At 33.5% G+C, this 22,403-nt stretch overlaps 1 long non-coding RNA gene across 1 annotated transcript; it reads left to right on the top strand.

Annotated features, from left to right (window-relative positions):
• The first annotated feature begins 225 nt into the window (after nucleotides 1-225).
• On the top strand, nucleotides 226-22,183 carry LOC141516522 (uncharacterized). The gene is made up of 3 exons (XR_012476721.1): nucleotides 226-532; nucleotides 19,017-19,155; nucleotides 22,096-22,183. It is a non-coding gene; the product is annotated as an uncharacterized LOC141516522 (long non-coding RNA).
• The last annotated feature ends 220 nt before the right edge of the window (nucleotides 22,184-22,403 follow it).

The raw sequence follows: 22,403 nt of genomic DNA, 5'->3' as shown, positions 1-22,403 counted from the left end.
ATATTCCCAAGTTTAAGGCTCTTTTCATGAAGGACCTAAAGATGCTAATAAGAGAAGACAGATCCTTATTTCCATGGAATTGCATGGAAACTTAGTAACCTGATGGAATATTTTGGACATTCAGTCCCAACCACAGAAGTCACCAGCAGGAGATAGCCATAGTAGTTAATAAGCTGTAAGTTTCCTTTAACATCAGGCTCTGTGACCTCACAGATCTCACATTAGAGTCAAATGTCCCAAGTTACCACCTATGTATGATTTGGCCTGCTTAACTCTCCTATATTTGTACTTACTGAAACTCAGTACAACGACTACCCCCCTCTACCCCTCTCCAATCCCAATCCAAACAAGGAACTTGTTTTAAATTGGATCTTCACACTTGAGTCAGATCTATGCAGGGACTCAGCAAGACAGGAAGCTTGTCCAGTGTGAGTCATAGTTTCAACATCACTGTTAACCTGAAAAGATGGGAAGCTGACAGAGAAGCTCTCCCTACCCTTGAAGGTCAAATCCTAGTACAGCTGATTGCAAGGTACTGTTCAGACTTTTTTAATCATTCTAAAACTTAATTGGTCATAATATTGCATGAAATAAATAGACCATTGGATAGGGTTTACTTATTATGATATAGGGAGAAAGGGTCTGGTGTGTGCCAAGAATTAGATGTAGAATGAATGAATAAAAATACTTTCTAGTTATGTGACCAAGATCAAAGCATTCAATCTCTTTGTTCCTCAAGTAACTCCTTTCTATCAAAGGATCAGAGAATGAGATCTGGAAGTACCTTAGAGATGAGGTCCCATCCTTCTTTGTACAAATTGCTCATCTATTAAATCATGAATGAATTATGTGTTACATCAGTGGAAGCTTCTTATATCTATTCCTGATACTGAAGGAATTTTGGATGTTTCATACATTTGTGTTACAGATCCAGGGGACTCAGCAGGAAAATGTCATCTGAGCTCAGCAATGATAGGGTATTCATACAGAGAAAGAACAATTAAATAATATGTCTAGACCAGTCCTGTGCTTCTAAAAATGGTAATTTGCTTCATTCAAAGACTTAACCTTAGATAGCATCATTTTATAGGTAGGTGGGATTACCTATTCTGGCCCCCAACTCAGTTGAAGGACATACAGTGATGGATTCAAAGACTAAAGCTAACTCAGGACATATCTCCTCCCACTCAGTCTCCAATAACACCCCATAATACTAATTGAAATTCACTTTGGAGCAACTAAAAATCAAGATGTTCTTATTTCCATGGAACATCCTTGTCTTTACCAAGATGATCCTAACTAATTGGACTTTCCAGGAACGTACCTGACTCACATTCTTAACTCCTAGGTGTTATTGTGATGAATTTTACCTCATCCCATACTATATCCCTCTGCACTTTTGCTACATCATAACATTAAAGTATAATGGGAATAATAACATAGCAAAGGGGGGGGGGATGGATGTAGAATCTAAAACAAAGGATCCTGGCTCTTCCACTATGAAGTAAGTTGTTTTGCCTCTCCATGGTAGCTAGATAATAAGGGCAGAGTGTCAAACCTGGCAGCAAGAACAACTCTATTCGAATCCTGCCTCAGATAATTACATCCTATATAAACCTGGGTAAGTTACTAATTCTCTATCATCTTCAGTTTTCTTATCTCTAAACACGGGAATAATAATAACCTCTACTTCACAAGATTGTTATGAGCATCAAATGAGATATAAAATGCAAAGGTCTTTTTGAAAAATTTAAGAGGGACAGCTAGGTGGCACAGTGGATAGAACACCTGCCCTGGACTCAGGAGTACCTGAGTTCAAATCTGAGCTCAGATACTTAATAATTACCTAGCTGTGTGGCCATAGGCAAGCCACTTAACCCCATTGCCTTGCGAAAAAACTAAAAGAAAAAAAATTTAAGGCACTATATAAATGTTGTTCAGTGTTTTTTCAGTGGTGTCTGACTCTGTGATGTTGTTTGAAGTTTTCTTGAAAAAGATACTAGAGTAATTTGCCTTTTTCTTCTCCAGCTCATTTTATAGATGTGGAAATTAGATAAACATGAGTAAGCAACTTGTCCAGGGCCACATAACTAGTAAAAATGTAAGGCCAGATTTGAACTCAAGAAGATTAATTTTCCTGACTTCAGACCTTGATCTCTATTCACTGATTGTTTCTTTTTAAAAACGAGAAAACTGGTTTAGATGATTTTTTAGATTCCCTTCCAGTTCCAGAATCCAATAATCTGGAGTCAAGACAAGATTGGAGATTACAGGCAGTTACTTACTCAGTGAACTCTCTCAACATTCCCCTCCAAACAACTTCAAAATAACACCAGAAATTGGATATTGGTTGACAGTGTCAAAAAACTATTGGGATTTCTCTTACCCAAGGCAATTTAAGAGGTCAAACAGAATGGTCTGTGGCTTCAGGTTGGGGTTAGTCCAAAGCATAGTGCCCACAGTGGAAATACTAGCAATAAGGGCTTGGAAATGATTGTGACAGCAGCAACAGTCACTTTGGGAATCTTCAGTCCAGAGAGGGTAAATGGGTCAGATAAGTGGCCAGAAAGAGTTTATAGAACACTATCAGCTAGGAGTGAGTTCAGGATCATATTGTATTGCCAATATGTAGTTCCAGTATAAAAAAAAGAGCAGTAGCACTTGAAGGAAAGGGGAACCAGAGGCACTGGTCACAGTTCTAGAGTAGAGAAGATACTTATAGTAACTCACAAAAAAGTAGGAGTCCTAATCATAATTCAAGAGTGAAGAGGTGTGCAACCAATTGTGGATGTAGAGGAGAAAGTTCCCTTTTTGAGTAAAGACCGGAGAAGGAAGAGTCCAGGAAAACAATGACTACATTTCTCCTTAGATTATGACAACTTTTGGGGCAGCTAGGTGGTGCAGTGGATAAAGCACCGGCCCCTGAGTCAGGAGTACCTGGGTTCAAATCTGGGCTCAGACACTTAATAATGACCTAGCTGTGTGGTCTTGGGCAAGCCACTTAACCCCATCTGCCTTGCAAAAAACCTAAAAAAAAAAAAAAAAGATTATAAGAACTTTGAAACACCAAAAATTTACCACCTCCCTCCCCTGCCCCAGAACTACCTCTGAAAATAGCAGCACAAAAACATCTTAAGCTTGGGATAGTAGTCTGTTCATTACATCAGTAGTACCCAACTTTGACATAAGGTCAAAAATCCAAAAAAAATAAAAAAATAAAAACTAAGCAAACAACTACAAAAGAAACCTGGCCATGGAAAACTACTATGGTGACAGGAGAGATCAAGATAAATTTAGAAGAAAATGATGTCAAAATAGGCATGAGGAAAGATACAAAGACAAATGTGAATTTCATATATAGTCAATAGAAATTCCTAAAAGAGTTCAAAATGAATTTTCAAACTGAAATAAGATTTTATTTGATTTGATTATAAGAAAATAAAATTTATGCAATAAAATCAAGGAAAGTTAAGAAATTTGGGGGAAGGTACAAAATATAAGAAAGACACAAAATAAGAAATTTTAAAATAAAAAAAGTATAGAAATTTGTAAAATGGTAAAAGAGGCACAAAAATCTAAATGAATGAACTTAAAAAGAAGAATTAGCCAAATGGGTTAAAACAGTACAATAGCTCACTAAAGAAAATAATTTCTTAAAAATTAGGATTAGCAAACTGGAAACTAAACATTTCTTAATATTTCAAGAAACAATCAAAAATAAAAAAGAATTAAAAATGAAAGATAATGTGAAATATTTCATTGGAAAAACAACTGATCTGGAAAAAAGATCAGTGGGGAATCAGAGAAGGATGATTGGACTACTAGAAAAGTCATGGTCAAAGGAGTCTGAATGACAAGAAACTATTGAGGACAACTGCCTTGATCCTAGAAGCAGAGAGTAAAATAGAAATTAAAAGAATTCACTGACAACCACCTAAAATGAAAACTCTCCAGGAATATTGTAGCCAAATTTCAGAGCTCCTGCTTCAAGGAGAAAATTTTGAAAGGCATCAGGAAAAAAAAATTACATACCATGGAGCCAGAATTGAGATAGCACACAATTTAGAAGTTTTTATGTTAAAGGAACAGAAGGCTTACAACATGGCATTCTAGGAGGCAAAAGAGCTAGGACTACAACCAAGAAAAACTTGTCTATTCAGCAAAACTGGATTTTGCTTTCAGGAAAAAAAGGATATTTAATGAAAAGAAAGTTTGACATTCAAATACAAAACTCAAAAGAAACAGAATAACTAAATATGAAAGAAATAGCAAAGAAGTGACTAAGTCTAAACTGTTTATTAGATAGAGAAGATGATATTACTAATTCCTTAAAAATATTATCATTTTTTAGGGAAATGTAAACACAGAGGAATGGCACAGGTATGAATTAAATACAGTAAAATAATGTCAAAAATTAAGGGATAAGAAAGATGTGTACACTGAGAGAAGAAAGGAGAAAAAATGGAGAAATTTTCTCACATAAAACGTATACAAGGAAGCACTTTTACAATGAAGGGGAGGAGAGGAAGGAATGTGTTGGGCAACACTTGGAAATTTCTATAAGGGTATTCTTATCTAACCTTGTAGGGAAATCTATCCTAACCCTATAGGGAAATAGGAGTAAAGGGGAATAAGAGAAGAGAGAGTGGTAGTATTTGGAACAAAACAGACTTTGAATAAGGGACAGGAGAGAAACAGAGACAGAGAGGAGATTAAAAACTCACCAATAATAAAGATCAGAAACCAGATTCCAACAATAAGTCAATTTATAAGAAGTACACTCAAAACAGTAAGAATCACAAAAGGGGCTGGAGCAGAATCTACATAGAATTAGTGAGGGGAAAATGCATGAATATCTTTCATAATATTCAAAAGCAAATGAGATAACTAAATGAGATAAGAAGGAAAACATCTTGCTGAAAAGTAACATCAGTAATAAAGACATGCCAATATGAAACATATAAGCACAAAACGGCACAGCATCTAAATTGTTAAAGGAAAAATTCAAATGAGTTACAGGACAAAATAGACACTAAAACTATTATGGGAGGCTTCACCTTTTTTAGATTAGATAAATCAAAACATAAAATAAGAGAGAAGTTAAGAAGATAAATAGAATTTTACAAAATTTGCATATGATAGACTTCTAGAGAAAAATGAATGGAAATCCAAATGAGTATAAGTTTTCTCAGCTTTTCATGTTACATTCACAAAAACTGACTTTGTATTAGACATTTAAAAATCTTAACAAAATGCAGAAAGGAAGAAATATTTAATATATTTTTTACAGATCACAAAGGAATGAAAATTATATTTTATAAAGGATAATTAAACAGAATAAAATTAATTATAAACTAAATTGAATCCTAAAGAATGAGTGGGTTGAAGAACAAATAGAAATTAATTTCATTAGAGAATGATAGCAAAGGGAGAAGTCACCAAAATTGAAGTGATGGAGACTTCTGGGGTGGACCCAAGATGGTGGCATAGACTTAATGTGCTCCCAGCAATTTTCCCTATGAAAGATAAATGAAGCCTCTGCACTGACATTCAAACCACAGATTCCATCAAGAAAAAAGAGAAGATTCAAAGACATTTTCAATGGTAGACATCATGGAGGATCTTCAGTGAAAGGGTCTCTTTGAGGGAAAAGAGGGAAATTCCCAAGAGGTGGGAGAGTGGGAAAGCCAGTGGGAGGCTTTTAGCTACAGTCTAGTTCAGGTCCTGACAGCTTGATAACAAAAGCCATCCCAGCAGGGAGGGTCTGAACCCCAAGCAAACTGAATCCTGGGAACACCAGGGCAAAAGATAGGACTGGGTCTGGAAGAAACCCCAACTAAATCAGAAACTGGACATAAGGGAGGAAATAAACCCCTGCAAAGGCATGACCTGGACTGCATAGGCAACATCTTATCACATGACAAGCCAGGGACACAACCCAGCAAAAGAAAACTTGTATCTATACTCCAGGAGCAGAAGTAAAGTGGAAAAATGAGCAAAAACGCTAAAAGAACTCTCATTATAGAAAACAACTTTACAGACAAAAATGATAACAATGCTATCCTGAAGAAGAAATCAGTAAAAATATCACTTTATGGGGAAGTCTCAAAAGATTCTATGAATTGTACTCAAAACCAAAAGCTCATCGAATAGCTAAAAAAAGGAATTAAAAAAATAAAGACAATAGGAAGATGAAAATGGAGATGGGTGTCATGCAAGAAAATTATGAAAAATTGAGCAGAGAAATCAACTCCTCTAAAAGTAAAAATCACCAAGTGGGGAAAGAAACACAAAAGGTAATTGAAGAAAATAAAAACCTAAAAATGAGAACTGAACAAATGGAAACAAATGAATCTATGAGACTACAAGATTCCATCAAACAAAATATAAAGGCTAAAAATTTGAAAAAAAATATAAAATACCTTTTAGAAAAAACAAACAACCAAACAAATAGCTCCAGAAGAGATAATCTATGAATCATCTGACTACCAGAAAGCCTAGATCAAAAACAGGAATCCAGAAAATATCATGCAGGAAATTATTGGGGAAAGCTGTCTAAATCTGCTAGAACATGAAGACAATATAACCATTGAAAGAATACTTGGGAGTGGCTAGGTGGTGCAGTGGATAGAGTACCTGAGTTCAAATTTGGCCTCAGACACTTAATAATTACCTAGCTGTGTCACCTTGGGCAAGCCACTTAACCCCATTGCCTTGCAAAAACCTAAAATAAAAAAAGAATACTCTCCCTCCAGAAAGAGACCCCAGGATGAAAACTCCAAGGGCTGTTATAGTCAAATTCTAGAACTCTCAAATAAAGAAAAGAATACTACAAGCAACAATAAGAAAACAATTTAAATGCAAAGTAAACACAATCAGACTCACACAGGACCTATCAGCCTCAACACTGAAGGACTGGAAGACCTGTAATATCATATATCACAGGGTAAAGGACCTAGGAATACAACACAGAATTTACTACATTGCAAAATTCAGCATATACTATCAGGGGGAAAGATGGATGTTCAATGAAATAGAGACCATCCAGAATTTCCAGATACAAAGATCAGAACTGAACAGGGAATTCAATTATCAAATACATGACACAAGAGCTGCATACAAAGGTAAATCAAAGGGGAAGGAAAAAAAAATAAACAAAACAAATGTTGGTCAAGACCATCAAATTGTATCCAAACCTAAAAAGGAAGATATAAGTACTAATTCTTGAGAACTTTACTTCTCTTAGGATAATTAAAGGCTCAAAGATAATCAGAAGAGACTGGACTAAAAGGACATAGGTATAGTTTGAACTTTTCTCTCCATTGAAGAGGTCTAAGATGACATCACTATTTCAGACATAGTGCCCCAATGAAAAGCGAGGGTGTTAACTCTAAACTTAAGTGTCTCATTATCCTTTGACCCACTTTAATTCTCCTGTGCTGACAAAACTTAACATTTTCTTTAAAGAGGACAACATTAACATGGTGGTCCTGAGTCAGTGTCTCCCATAATTTACAATCATTTGTAAAGTTATCAAGCAGAGCCTTCCAGTACTTAGAACTCTTTAATATTCTTGTGGTTAATTAAATCAGGGTCTGACTTAGCTCTTGCTTGACTTAACAAGTAGTTAAGTAACCTGAGTGAGGGGCTGGGAGTGGGGGGGCAGTAAAGTGTGAGAGAAAATAGACCTGGGGGAGGGGTACAAATAGTTCAAGAAATGGTTTGGCTTGAGATGATACTTGGAATCATGAGGATAATTGTGTGTCCTGGGAGGGTACTTGAAAAGGAAATAAGGTAGAAAAATGATTATAATTATAATTTGATGTAGTTTGAGACAATACTGCTTATCAAGCAATCAAGCAAGAAATCTGTGATGATTGCTTTGTTAAAAATTTGAGCTTATCAATTAATCATATACTCAAACTGTGATTGATGATACCTGATTAACAGTACTTGAGTGATAAATAACAACAGGTGAAGAGGCACAGAAATTTATAATTTTATTTTATTTGTTTTTGGTTTTTTGCAAGGCAATGGGATTAAGTGGCTTGCCCAAGGCCTCACAGCTAGGTAATTATTAAGTGTCTGAGACCAGATTTGAACTCAGGTACTGCTTACTCCAGGGCCGATGCTCCATCCACTGCACCACCTAGACACCCCAAGATTTATAATTTTAGAGGGAAGGAAGGGAGAATGTGAGCACTGAGTAAATTTTATTCATTAGATTTGACCCAGAGAGGGTATAAGATACATTCCCACTTAGGTTTAAAAATCTATCCTAATCTACATGGAAAGGGGGACTGGAAAAAAGTAAAAATAAGGGAAGAAGGTACTGATAAAAGAGAAGATAGAGTATAAATGAAAATAAACTGAAAGTTTAATTTTAAAAGAAAAGTTAAAGGGGAAAGGGAGTAAAATTTTGGTGAGGAGGAATAAGAAGAAAGGAAAGAGAAAAATATAAATGGAGACAGTACAAAGGGAAATACAAAATAAAGTAATCTTAACTGTAAATGTGAATGGGATGCACTTTCCCATAAAACAAAAGTAGATAGCAGAATGGATTAAAAACCAGAATCCTGCAATGTGCTGTTTACAAGAAACACATTTGAAGCAGAGAGATACACAAAGAATAAAGGTAAAAGGATGAAGCAAAATATTTTATGCTTCAGCTGAAGTAAAAAAAAAACAGTGGTAGCGATTCTGATATCAGATAAAGTAAAAGCAAAAATTGATCATATTAAAAGGGATAAGAAAGGAAACTATATCTTCTTAAAAGGTGCACAATTGGTAATGAACCTATATCATAACTAAACATGTAGTATTCACCTAGTGGTATCTCATTCAAATTCCTAGAGGAAAAGTTTAGTGAAGTACAAGTAGATGTGGCAAAACTTAAATAATGGGGGACCTCAACCTCCCTCTCTCAGAACTAGATAAATATAAACACAAAGTAAACAAGAAGGAAGTTAAGAAGGTAAATGAAATCTTAGAAAACTTACATATAATAAACCTTTGGAGAAAATTTAATAGGGATAGAAAAGAATATATCTCTTTCTTGGCAGTATATGGCACTTAGACCAAAATTGACTATATATTAGGGCACAAAAACTTTACAATCAAATGCAGAAAGGCAGAAATAATAAATATATACTTCTCAGACAATGATACAATAAAAATTTCATGTAATAAAGCGTTATGAAAGACAAACCAAAATCTAATTGGAAACTAAATAACATAATCTTAAATAATAGGTGGATCAACAGCAAATAATAGAAATAATCAATAATTATATCCAAAAAAATGTTAGTAATGAGACATCATACCAAAATTTATGGGATGCAGCCAAGGTAGCTATGAGGGGAAGCTTTTTATTTCTAAATGCCTAAATAAATAAAATAGAGAAAGGGGAGATCAATGAATTGGGTATTCAACTAAAAAAGCTAGAAAAATAACAAATAAACATTCCTAATTAAATATCAAATTAGAAATTCTGGAAATCAAGGGAGACATTAATAAAACTTAAAGCAAAAAACCAATTGATCTCCTAAATAAAACTGAGTTGGTTTTTTTTAATTGAAAAAAGCCAATAAAATAGACAAACCTGTTGTTAATCTGATATTTAAAAAAGAAAGATAATCAAATAAACAGTATCAAAAACAAAAAAGGTGAACTAACCGCCAATGTGAAGGACCGCAAAGAGAAAATTTGGAGCTACTTTACTGAACTGTATGACAATAAATTGGATAATCTGAGTGAAATGGATGAAGATTTACAACAATACAAATGGCCCAGATTAACAAAAGAGGAAATAAAATACTTAAATTTTCCCATTTCAGAAAAAGAAATTGAAGAAAACATCAAAAAAAAACTCTCTAAGAAAAACTTTCCAGGTCCAGATGGATTTTCAAGTGAATTCTAAAAACATTTAAGGAAGAATTAATTCCTATTCTACATAAACTATTTTTAAAAATAGGAGAAGGAAATCTATTGAATTCATTTTATGACACCAACATGATGCTGATACCTGAAAAAAGGAAGAATCAAAACATACAAAATCATAGACCAATATCCCTAATGAATATTGATGCAAAATCTTAAATAAAATTTAGGAATGAGATGACAGCAAGTTATTATTAGGATAATACACCATGATCAGGTAGGATTTCTACCAGGTAGGCAGCGATGGTTCAATATTAGACAAACACACAACATAATTAAACATATCAATAGCAAAACCAACAGAAAACATGATTATCTCAATAGATGCTGAAAAGGTCTTTGATTTAAAAAAAAATCCATTCCTATTATAAACCCCAGAAAGTTTAGAAATAGAGTTTTGCTTAAAATAATAAATACTATTTATCTAAAAACCATCAACAAATATTATATGTAACGGGAATAAACTTGAAACATTTCAAATAAAATCAGGGATGAAATAAGGGTGCCTGTTATCACCATTACTATTCAATATAGTATTAGAAATGCTGGCTTTAGGGGACAGCTAGGTTGCACAGTGGATAGAGCACTGTCCTTGGAGTCAGGAGTACCTAAGTTCAAATCTGGCCTCAGACACTTAATAATGACCTAGCTGTGTGGCCTTGGGCAAGCCACTTAACCCCATTTGTCTTTCAAAAAAAAAAAGAAATGTTAGCTTTAGTAATAAGAGAAGAAAAAAGAAATAGAAAGAATCAAAATTGGCAATGAGGAAACAAAGCTTTCACTCTTTGTAGATGACATAATATTATACTTAGAGCGCCTGAGAAAATCATTTTAAAACTCCATGAAACAATTAACAAATTCAGCAAAGTAGCAGGATATAAAATAAACCCAAATAAATAATCACTATTTCTATATATGAACAAGAAATCCTAAGAGCAAGAGCTAGAAAGAGAAATTCCATTTAAAGTAACTATAGACAACATTAAATATTTGGGAAGCTTCCTCCCAAACTTAGAAACTGTGTAAAAACAATTATAAAGCACTTCTTACCTAAATAAAGTCAGATCTAAATAACTGGAAAAATATCAATTACTCAAAGTTAGATCAAGCTAATAAAATAAAAATGACAATTCTACCTAATTTCAGTTACTTATTCAGCCATATCAATCAAACTACCAAATAACTATTTTACTGAGCTAGAGAAAATAGTAACAAAATTCATCTGGAGCAATAAAAGTCAAGAATAGCAACAGAACTGTTGAAAAAAATGTGAAGGAAGGTGGCCTAGCTCTAGCAGATCTAAATCTATACTATGAAATGGCAATTATCAAAACTATCTGGTGTAGGTTAAGAAATAGAGTAATGAATCAGTGGATTAGGATAGGTTCAAAGGAAACTGCAGTAAATGACTGCAGCAATAAATTATTTGACAAACCTAAAGACATAAATAAGCCTCTGGGATAAGAACTCACTATTTGACAAAAATTGTTGGAAAAAGTGGAAAATGCTATGGCAAAAACTAGGCACAGTTCCACATCTTACATAGTATAACAAAATATTGTCAAAAATGGGTATAGGATTTAGACATAAAGGGCAACACCATAGTTAAATTAATAGACCAAGAAATATTCTATCTATCAAATCTACAGAAAGAGGACACATTTATGACTAAACAAGAAATATAGTATATTATAAATTGCAAAATGAATGATTTTGACTATATTAAATTTAAAATGTTTTGCTCTAAGAAGATCAATGCTGCCAAAATTAGAAGGAAAGCAGAAAGCTGGGAAGCAATCTTCACAACTAGGAATTATTTCTAAAATATAGAGTGAATTGCATCAAATTAATAAAGTTACAAGTCATTCTCCAACTGATAAATGGTCCAAGGATATGTATAGACAATTTTCAAATGAATAAATTAAAGTTACATATGATCATATAAAAATGGTCCAAATCCTTATTGATTAGAGAAATGCAAATTAAAACAATTATAAGGTATCACCTCACACCTATCAGATTGGCTAAGATAAGTAAAAAGGAAAATGATCAGTGTTGGAGAGGTTGTGGGAGGATTGGGACATTGATGTATTGCTGGTGGAGATGTGAAGGGATCCAACCATTCCGAAGAACAATATAGAACTATGACCAAAGAGCAATAAAGCTGTTCGTTCCCTTTCACTCAGACATTGCAATTCTAGGCCTATATAGAGAAGAAATCATAAAAAAAAATGGGAAAATTCCCACATGTTCCAAAATATTCATAGCAGCTCTTTTTGTAGTGCAAAGAATTGGTAATTGAGGGGATGCCCATCAGTTGGGGAATAGCTAAACAAGTTATGTTACATGAATAATATGGAATATTATTGTTCTATAAGAAACTATAAATGGTTGGATTCTAGAGAAGGGAGAAGAACCAAGAGAACAATGTATACATTAATAACATCATTGTGAGATGATCAACCTTGATGGAAGCAGTTCCTTTCAGCAGTTCAGAGAGCTAGGACAACTCTATTAGACTGGTCATGGACAATGCTATACTCATCCAGAGGAAGAAAAACAAAACCAGAAAAAAAATAAACAAAAACACCCTTCAGAATCTGATGAACACTTATAAAAATTATTTCTTATGTATCTATTTCCCTTAATCCTAATTCTTCATGTCAAAAATGACTAATCTGTAAACATGTTTATCCAAATTATGAATGTTCAGTGTTAACCTGACTGTTCCTCATTGAGGGGAGGGGGATGCAAAGGAAGGGTAGAAGGAAATTTTGTGTTTTAAAAATACACATATGCATTGGGATGAATTTGAAAAAAATTCATAACATATTTGGCAAAATAAAATATCAATTACAAAAAAAATTTAAGAAATGCTGCCAAAGCAATAAGGGAAAATTTGCATGTCTAAACACATTAATAAAATAGAGAAAGAGCAGATCAATGAATTAACTATGCAACTAAAAAATACCAAAAAACAAAATTTAAACTCCCCAGTAAAACACCAAATTAAAAACCCTCAAAATAAAAGGAAATATTTTAAAAATACAAAATTTCTTTAAAAAGCTGACTAAACTAAAAAATAAAACTAGGGGCTGGCTCATGGGACAAATTAAATAAACTACCAAATGATTTGATTTGAGAGAAAGAAAAAAGAAAAACAAATTACTAGTGTCAATAATTAAAAAGGTTGAATTTTGCTACAATGAAGTTGAAATTAAAGTAATCATTAGCAATATAATTACCCTATGTCAATAAGTCTGGCAATCTGTGTGAAATGGATAAACAGCCACAAAAATATAAATTACCCATCAACAGAACAGAAAGTACAATATTTAAATTTCCCCATCTTAGAAAAAGAAATTAAACAAGCCATAAATGAACTCCTAAAAAAGAAAAAAAAAATTCCAGGACCAGAGAAATTCACAAGTGAATTTTGCAAACATTTAAAGAACAATTAATCTCAATAGCATGAAAACTTTTAAAAAATAAGAAAATAAGTCCTACCAAATTCCTTTTACAAAATCAATATTATATTTATAGCTAAGTCATAAAGAACAAAGGCAGAAAAACTTTAGATGAATTTCCCTGATATAAAAATTAAAGTTTTGCATTAAAATGTTATCAAGGATATTTCAGAAATAGATCTACAAGAACATATACCATGATCAAGCAGTATTTATAATAGTCATGCAGAGTTGGATCAATATCAGGGAAACTATCAGCATAATTAACCATATCCAAAACAAAAATAAAAATCACATGATTATCATAATTGATGCAGGAAAAGCTGGTAACAAAATACAATACTCTTCCCTCTTAAAAACACTAGAAAGCAGGGGCAGCTAGGTGGTGCAGTGGATAGAGCACTGGCCCTGGAGTCAGGAGTACCTGGGTTCAAATCCAGCCTCAGACACTTAACAATTACCTAGCTGTGTGGCCTTGGGCAAGCCAGTTAACCCCATTTGCCTCACAAAAACTGGAGGAAAAAAAAAACACTAGAAAGCATAGGAATAAGGAAAGCTTTCCTAAAAAATGCTATGTAGTAGGGGGGGTGGCTAGGTAGCAGCTAGGTGGCGCAGTGGATAAAGCACTGGCCCTGGAGTCAGGAGTACCTGGGTTCAAATCCGGTCTCTGACACTTAATAATTACCCAGCTGTGGCCTTGGAGAAGCCACTTTACCCCATTGCCTTGCAAAAACTAAAAAGAAGAAAAAAAGAAAAAAATGATATGTAGTATCTTTCTAAAAACATCAGCAAGCATTATCTGTAATGCTGAAATGCTGAAAAGCTAGTAGCTTTCTCAATAAGATCAGGGGTGAAGCAAGGATATCTATTATCATCATTATTCAATATTGCATTAGACGTGCTAGGCATAGCAAAAATACAGAAAAATAGTGAAGAAATTAGAATAGGCAATGAAGAAATGCCTATTACTCTTGGCAGATGATATACTTAGTGAATTATAAGAAATCAACTTAAAAACTAATGGAAATAATTAGCAAATTCATAAAAGTTGTCAGATATAACACTAGTCAACATAAAGCATCAACATTTCTATAGATTATCAATAAAGCTCAGAACTGGAAACTGAGGGGATGTCAATAAATTGGGGAAAGGATGAACAAGTTGTCACATATGACTGTGATAGAATTGTATTGTGCTATAAGAAATGATAAGCTAACAGGAGAAAATTCATGAAAATAATTGCAGATAAAATAAAATATAACAGAGTCTACGTGACAAGACAGACCTAGGAAGTATATGAAGACAATCCCAAAACATTTTTCACACAAAGTTAGATCTAAACCATTAGAAAAATGTTAATTGCTCATGGATACACAGAGATAATATAAAGCAAATCAAAATTCTACCTTAATTAATCCACTTATTCAGTGTCATACTAATCACACTTCCAAAAATTATTTTATCAAGCCAGAAAAAACTATCTGCGTGATTGTTGGGTGTATGGGGCTGGATTTGGGCTCAGGTGTTCCTGCCTCCAGGGCTGGTGCTCTGTCCATAACAAAATTTATCTGAAAGAAAATCAAGGGAAAAAATGCTAAAGTGCAAAGGAAGGTGTTAACCATACTAAAACTAAAATTATATTATAAAGCAAATCCTCAAAAATATTTTTATTGGCTAAGAAACAGAGTGGTGGATCAGTAGTTTATAAGACACAGTAGTAATCTACTATTTGTTAAACCCAAACACTTCAAATTCTGAGATAACATCTCATAATTTATTTTTTAAAAATGCTGGGAAAACAAGAAAATAGTATGATAGAAACTAGGTATAAACCAAAATATAATGCCTTTCAAGAAATCAATAGACAAGATGTTTCCAAATTGATAAATGGGACATAAAGTATAAAAAAGTCAGTTTTTCAGATGAAGAAATTAGATATCTAAAATCATATAAAAATGTTCTAAATCACTTTTGACTAAAGCAATGGAAATTAAAACAAGTCTGAAGTACCACTTCACACCTATATGATTAGTCAAAATGACAGAAAAGGAAAATGATCAATTTAGGGAATTTGAGGGGATTGCAAATTCTGGGACATTAACATATTGTTGGTCGTATTGGAAACTGAACAAACTATTCTGGAGAGAAATTTAGAACTTTGCCCAAAGGACTATAAAATTGTGCAAAATCTTTGATTCAGCAATGCTAGGTCTCTATTCCAAAGAGATTAAATGATTAAATGATTAAAAGAGGAAAGGACCAACATGTACAAAAATATTTATACCAGCTCTTTTGTGGTGACAAAGGATTAGAAACTGAGGGAATGCCAATAAATTGGGGAAAGGATGGACAAGTTGTCACATATGATTGCGATAGAATTGCATTGTGCTATAAGAAATTATTAGTAAGGTGCCTTCAGAAAAGTCTAAGAAGACTTATATGAACTAATCCCAAAAAGAAGGATGCAGAACCAGAAGAACAATCTACATGAAAACAGAAATATTATATAATGTTGCACTGTGGGGGACTTAACTATTCTGATCTGAGGGGCTTAACTATTCTGATCAATACAAAGATCTAAGAAATTCTTAAGGACTTATATTGAAAAATGACATTTACCTTCAGAGAAAGTGTTAATGGAATCTGAATACCTACTGAAACAAATTTTCACTTTATTTGTCTTCCTTTTTATTCAACAGAGCTAAGATGTACATATGTTAGGGCAGTTGGGTGGTGCAGTGGATAGAGCACTGGCCTTAGAGTCAGTAGGACAGGAGTTGTAATCCAGCCTCAGACACTTGACTCTTATAAACTGTGTGACCTTGGGCAAGTCACTTAATCCTGATTACCCCACATCCAGGGCCATCTCCAGTTGTCCTGACACATATCTGGTCACTGGATCCAGTTGACTCTGGAGGAGAAAGTGAGGTCTGTGACTTAGCATAATCACCACTCAAATCCAATTCGCTTGTTTGTCATAATGTTACCTCCCTGATGTTGTGGTCTTCTTTGAAAATGAAGGACAACATTATTATGTTTTACATAATTTTACGTATATAACTGATATATTTCTTGACTTCTTAATGAAGAGGGAAGAAGAAAAGGGCTTTAAGATTCAAAAATTGTTAAAATTGTTAAAAATTAATAAGAAAAATTTAAAATAACAATGATAAATAAAATAAAAACTCCATAATCCCTATGAAAATTTTGCTTTTTTTAATATGCAGCACCACCTTTCCAGGAGCTGGTTGTAATCTCTGTGACAGGCTCAGCAGTCAGACAGCCCCATCTACACAGACCTTTACTTTTGGTACTTTGTAAATATTCAAGAATTTCTAGCTTCATGTGGGTACTTTTGGTTTGAAATGGAATCTAAATTATCTAAAAGGAAAAAAATTACCAATATTTTTCAATCCCCAAAAGAGAAGAGAATATTGAGTATTCTCCAATAGATTTGTTCAAAATAGCCATTGTATACTTCCTAGATAGTTGTTTTATAATCCTTTAAAACTCAGTTATAAAAAAAATACACTGACAAGTTAATTATTATCTAATGAGTAGTTTTAAGAAAATAACTTACAATGGTTAGAAAAAAGCCAATATATTTAACTAGGATACCAAAATGAATCATAACATGTTTTTATTATAAAATTAGTAAATATGTGGATAGAGTCATCTTTTCATTATTAATTTGTGCACTACAAAGATGCAATTAATGTTTGTAATTTTTTTAATTTGCAAGTTCAAAACACCAGCAAAGCCCTGATGCTAATTTGAGTCTTTGACTTAGCACGTCAGTTGCTTCATTTTATGTAATACCACCCAACTTAATACAGAGGAGAATTTCTATATATAAACAGAGAAGGTAATTTTAGAAATTTAATTAGTGATCCCTCCCACACCACTGATTATACTTGGCTTTAGTCCATTGATTTTTCCCCCAAAAAAAATTTAATCTCTAAAATTTCCATGAGCTAAAAAAGATTATTTACTCTTATCTCTCACCCCTCAACATTTTTATCTAAGATATAATTCTCTGAGTTGAAGTCAGTGTTTATTTTCTGCCATTTTCAACTGTTTGTAAGACAGAGTACAATATCTTTCTATATTTGTGTATGTGTGTTTAATTGGGGTTATGCTCCTCTCAAATACTCTGACTTTTTATAGTGTGGGAGGAGGGTTTTTGATGTTCTATGAAGCAATTCTCTTCTTTTAAAAATATATTAGTCTTAGGAAATCTCTAAACACTATCAGAATATTCTATTGACTTTGTGATAAAAAAATTTCCTTTCTTGGATTTTTTTCTGAATTTAGGTAGCAAACAGTTGAGTATGAATAGGAAACTAGATCTTTAAGAGCCTAAATTAATATGAGAATAACTCAATCACACAAAGCTGGAGTATATGAAGAAAAGTGACAAGGCTGTCATATTTTAGCAGCTTTCTTTCTATTTCAACCTCAGACCTCTGTGCACTAAATGATCACCTTATGGGGCAGCAAGAGACAAAACAACATGGCTAAAATTTTTTTATCAAACTAATATTTTTAGTAATAGATATGGAATACCACATTATCTGAAGAATTTAAATTAAAAATCAAAGTCAATGGCAGAGAAGTAAAACTGTGTATAAGTTAGAATATTACAAAGGAGTTTAGACATAAAACTTGTATAAAAGATGGAATTAGAGAAAAGCATGAATAGAGAAAAATATTAATCAGTTACAATGAAAAACATGAAGAAAATATGCTGTATAGTCTGCAAAAACCTTTAGTATTCATATAATTTCAAGAGAATGAGAGTAAGACTTTGATCCAATTCCTGTAGAATATTAAAAGGAAGATACGGACAGAACATGGGATTGTTAGGATCAGGTGAGTTGCAATGCACCATTGGTAAAAGTACCAAAATGTTTGTACAAAATGAGAATAAATATTAAATAAATAAAAAGTACCAAAATAAAAACAATCACCTCCATTGAATGTTGCAATATTTCTGTAACACCAAATAAGCTACAAATTGCAAATGATCCTCTTTTGAAGTCCATTTGACTGGCAATAGCCAAAGAATAAATCATCCTGGAACCTGTAAAATATGTAAATAAAAAAGAGACAATCAGGACTCAAGCCTAGGGTGCAAAGATGATTAACATTTAGGTGCTATTTAATAACAAATAACATTCATTTATCCCATTTATCATTTTTTTATTCTCATAATATCCATGTGAGGCAGGTATAATTTTCATCCTCATTTTATAAATGAGAAAAAGAGTCTGATAAAGGTTAAATGAGTTTTCCACAATCCCACTGTTAATAAGCATGAGGAAGAATCAAAATTTCAGTTTGCCTGATTCCAATTTCAAGGATCTTTATGTTTGATAGAAAAATAAAACAGTTAAAATTCAACTTGGCTAACATCTACTCTATGTAAGGTATCATCTTAGGCACTAAGTAATACAAAGATCTGCCTCCCCCACACACACGAAAAGGAAAATCTTTGTCCTCAAGAGCATTTATTCTATTCATGAGGGAAGAGAGGGTTTGGGTAGAGAAACTTCATCAGTCTAAATTACTCCAATGTCTCATTAGTTCTTCATTTGATTTTACTTGTAGAGTGCTCCTGAGAAGGTTCTGGACTTATCTCCGAATGTGTCTGTGGGAAATAAAGATGCTATCACTGATAAAAGCAGGAGGAGAATGTTATTGGGAATGAACAAGGCAAATTTCAGCAGGGACAGGGATGCTTGTCCATGTAAGAAAACTAACTAGCAGCCTTCTTGATTTCCTCAGTGTTTCTTAGTTACTGGGCTGTGTTGCCTAGCAACATGGACTCCTCAGCACCAGGAGTTTCCCCAGGGGTGATGTCAGCCCCCTTGTGAAAAAAACTGTCTCCATACTGCCCTCTTGAAAATGAGGGTGGGTGGCTTTCCCTCACCAAGGGAGATCTGTTGAAGAAATCAGATTATGGCATAAAAGGGAGACATTTTTATGGCTTGAAAAAAAAAAGACCACTAAAAACCAGATTTTCTTAATTGTGCAAAGTTACAGTATCCTCATAATAAAAGGGATGATAGTAAAATTAGTGGAGTGGTATGATAAAATCAGAAACTTTTTCTTCTTACTTAATCCACACCCACCACCTACAGTCATAGGTAATCTTTCCACACCCTTAACAATAAATCCTGAATGCCTCATGTCTTTTTTTTTCTTTTCCTGTGAAAGATTTTCCCCTATCACTAAAAAAAAAAAAAAAACCTGTCTCTGAAAGCACAGAAATCAGTCCTCTCATTTGTTTTGAAATCTCTTCTACAGCCCTTTTTTGCATCCCCAGGGGCAACCCCTTCCAAGGTCCAAGGAAAATAATAAACCTGTCAGGTGTCATATTGTCTTTCTGGCCAACCCATCTCCCTAGTGCCCTGCCTACTTTCTTTTGATTACTTCTCCACAAGAAATGTTGAATTCCAAATGAAGTGAACCCAATATTATACCTTCTGGTGACTAAGAGATCTGGGAAAGACTTTCAGTGGTATGTTTGGGGATAACAAGGCACTGGATGGTTCCAATTATCTCCTTCCTACATCATCATGCCTTTATCCGCAAATGACCAAGTACTTTGCAACTTTGCAACCCTCTGCTCAACAATTTTGCTCTTGGATCAAAGACTTCAATAGTCTTTGGATTCAAACAGGGTCAGCTCAAAACCTTACCTCAGAGCAAATAATTATTCTAAGGAAATGAGCCAATTCCATCTTTGGCCAACCCCTGCAGAAGAAAGAAGAAAAGGCAAGACATTTCTAAAATATAAAACCTAAAACTATCCTTCCAAACGTTTTACCAAGCTCATAATCACTTTATATCACAAGGTCTTTGCATATATATATTGAACAATATTTAATTCAGCTGAAACCAGTACTTTAAAATATGCTAGAATAATTTATTTTTATGAAAATCACAGAATTAGAAGCAACTTGGATTATTTACTCCAATTAAAATTATTCATTTTGGTCATTGTGTAATGGATGCAATGTTGGTCTGAGAAAAAAAGAAAACTTCGGTTCTAATCTTTCCTCTGACCCTACACACACACACAGACACACACACACACACACACTCATGGACAATTCACTTAATCTCTATAGCCCTCCCTCAGTCTCCTCATCTGCAACATAGGGATAATATGAATTAGAACATACCTCAAAATATTGCCATATAAAAAGAATAAAAATATTAAGTTTTCTGAAAAAACTTTAAAGCAACCTTTAAATTTGATTATTATTATTATTATTAAAATTAGAATTAGAATTATTGATCACTCTTTTTCATTTCAAAAACTAGAAATACCAGGTTAAATTGATAGAGCTCAGGACCTGAGTCTAAATGATTAGCAGCTATGTGATGCTGGACAAGTCACTTAACATCTTTCCTTTAGTTTTGTCAATTGGAAAATTAGCATAATTACAGCACAGAATACCCGGGGGGATTGTGAGTATCAAATGAAGTAATATTTGTAAATAAATATTGTGAGTGCTTCCCAACCTTAAAGTACTATATAAATGCCTACTATTGTTATCATTATGATATATTAAATACCTATGTAGTTGAGACATGTCAAAGACTGGCTTCTAATCATTTACTTTTTTTGTTAATTGATTTTGTATTGGCATAATAGATAAGAAATACATAAGTATTTTCCTTCCCCACAAAGGATTTTCCTTCCCCTTCTCTGAAACTAGATAAATGAGACATTATCTATGAAAGAAGAATTCATGGTTAATGTTTGATACTTATATTGTTTGGTATTTTACTGATTTGATGCCAATGTGACCTGCAAAATTAAATTCAAATTTTATTGAATTTGTTTGTCCCTTATTTTATATTAACAAATTGCATTGCATATATCTATGAGAATTAAATAACCATAAGATAAATGAGAATGTGATAACTATCTTCCACCTGCCTGGACAAATGAATAAAATAGTCAGGACATGAAGACATGGACCTTTTGTCCTCTTGAAATTTTTAATCCACTGGAAAAAAGACTGTTTCTAAGTGGGACAAAGGAACTAATACTTCGATATTTGACATATTGTGATAGAGCCTGGGAATAAAAACATTTTATAACTAACTTCTACCCTCACGGAGCTCATATTCTTTTGGGGAGAAAAGAGAGAAAGGGAAACAGATTCAAAGTTACTCTTTTAAGTCCCAAAGAAATTCTATTTCCCCATCTAGATCATCTAGATCTACACAGTGTCAAAAGTCAGCAGAAATTTAAACTTGGGTTGTACTTGAATATCATCTTGTCCATTACCCTAATATTACAGATGAGGAAGTTGAGGACCTGAGGAAGGGGAGTTAATAAGCACAAAGTCTTAGGATTATGTGTCAGAGTTGGGATAAAATCTATGCTCCTGACTCCCAGACCCATCCACTCTATCACACATCCTTATACATGGGATCTAGTCAGGGATGTTGTCATTCCTAATTCAGTCAATAAACATTTATTTAATATCTGCAATGTGCCAGTTACAAAGAATGGTAAAGGAAAGCATCTTGCTCTGGAATCACAGATGAATGAGAGAAAGAACTTGCAAACTCTTATGGACAAACAATTTGCATGTCAACTCTAAACCCCCAACAAAACATAAGGTCTTGAGAATGGTGGCTATCTTCCATTTTTTTGTCTTTGCAGCCTCAGTCTCTAGCAGAGTTCATCATACAAGGAGGCATGAAGAGATAAGAAAGATATACAGAGAAGGGTAAACCTGAATGCAAAAAAGGACAGAATAAAGCTAACTTTACTCAAATACGGGAAAGGGATCTGATCTGTTGACTTTGACTAAAGAGTTATGTGAAAGGATGAGCTAGCTTAATAGATTGTTCTTCCAACTGTACACAGTAGTCTTGAATATATACACATAACTGGCACAGTGGTCCAAAAGTTGGGGCCAAAGTCAAGAATATCTGAGTTCAAATCTTATCTCAGACATTTGCTAATTG

The sequence above is a fragment of the Macrotis lagotis genome, chromosome 3, assembly GCF_037893015.1.
Source record: "Macrotis lagotis isolate mMagLag1 chromosome 3, bilby.v1.9.chrom.fasta, whole genome shotgun sequence".
NCBI lineage: Eukaryota > Metazoa > Chordata > Mammalia > Peramelemorphia > Peramelidae > Macrotis > Macrotis lagotis.
Note: the sequence above shows the minus strand (reverse complement) of the source record. Positions and strands in the feature narration are given on the sequence as shown.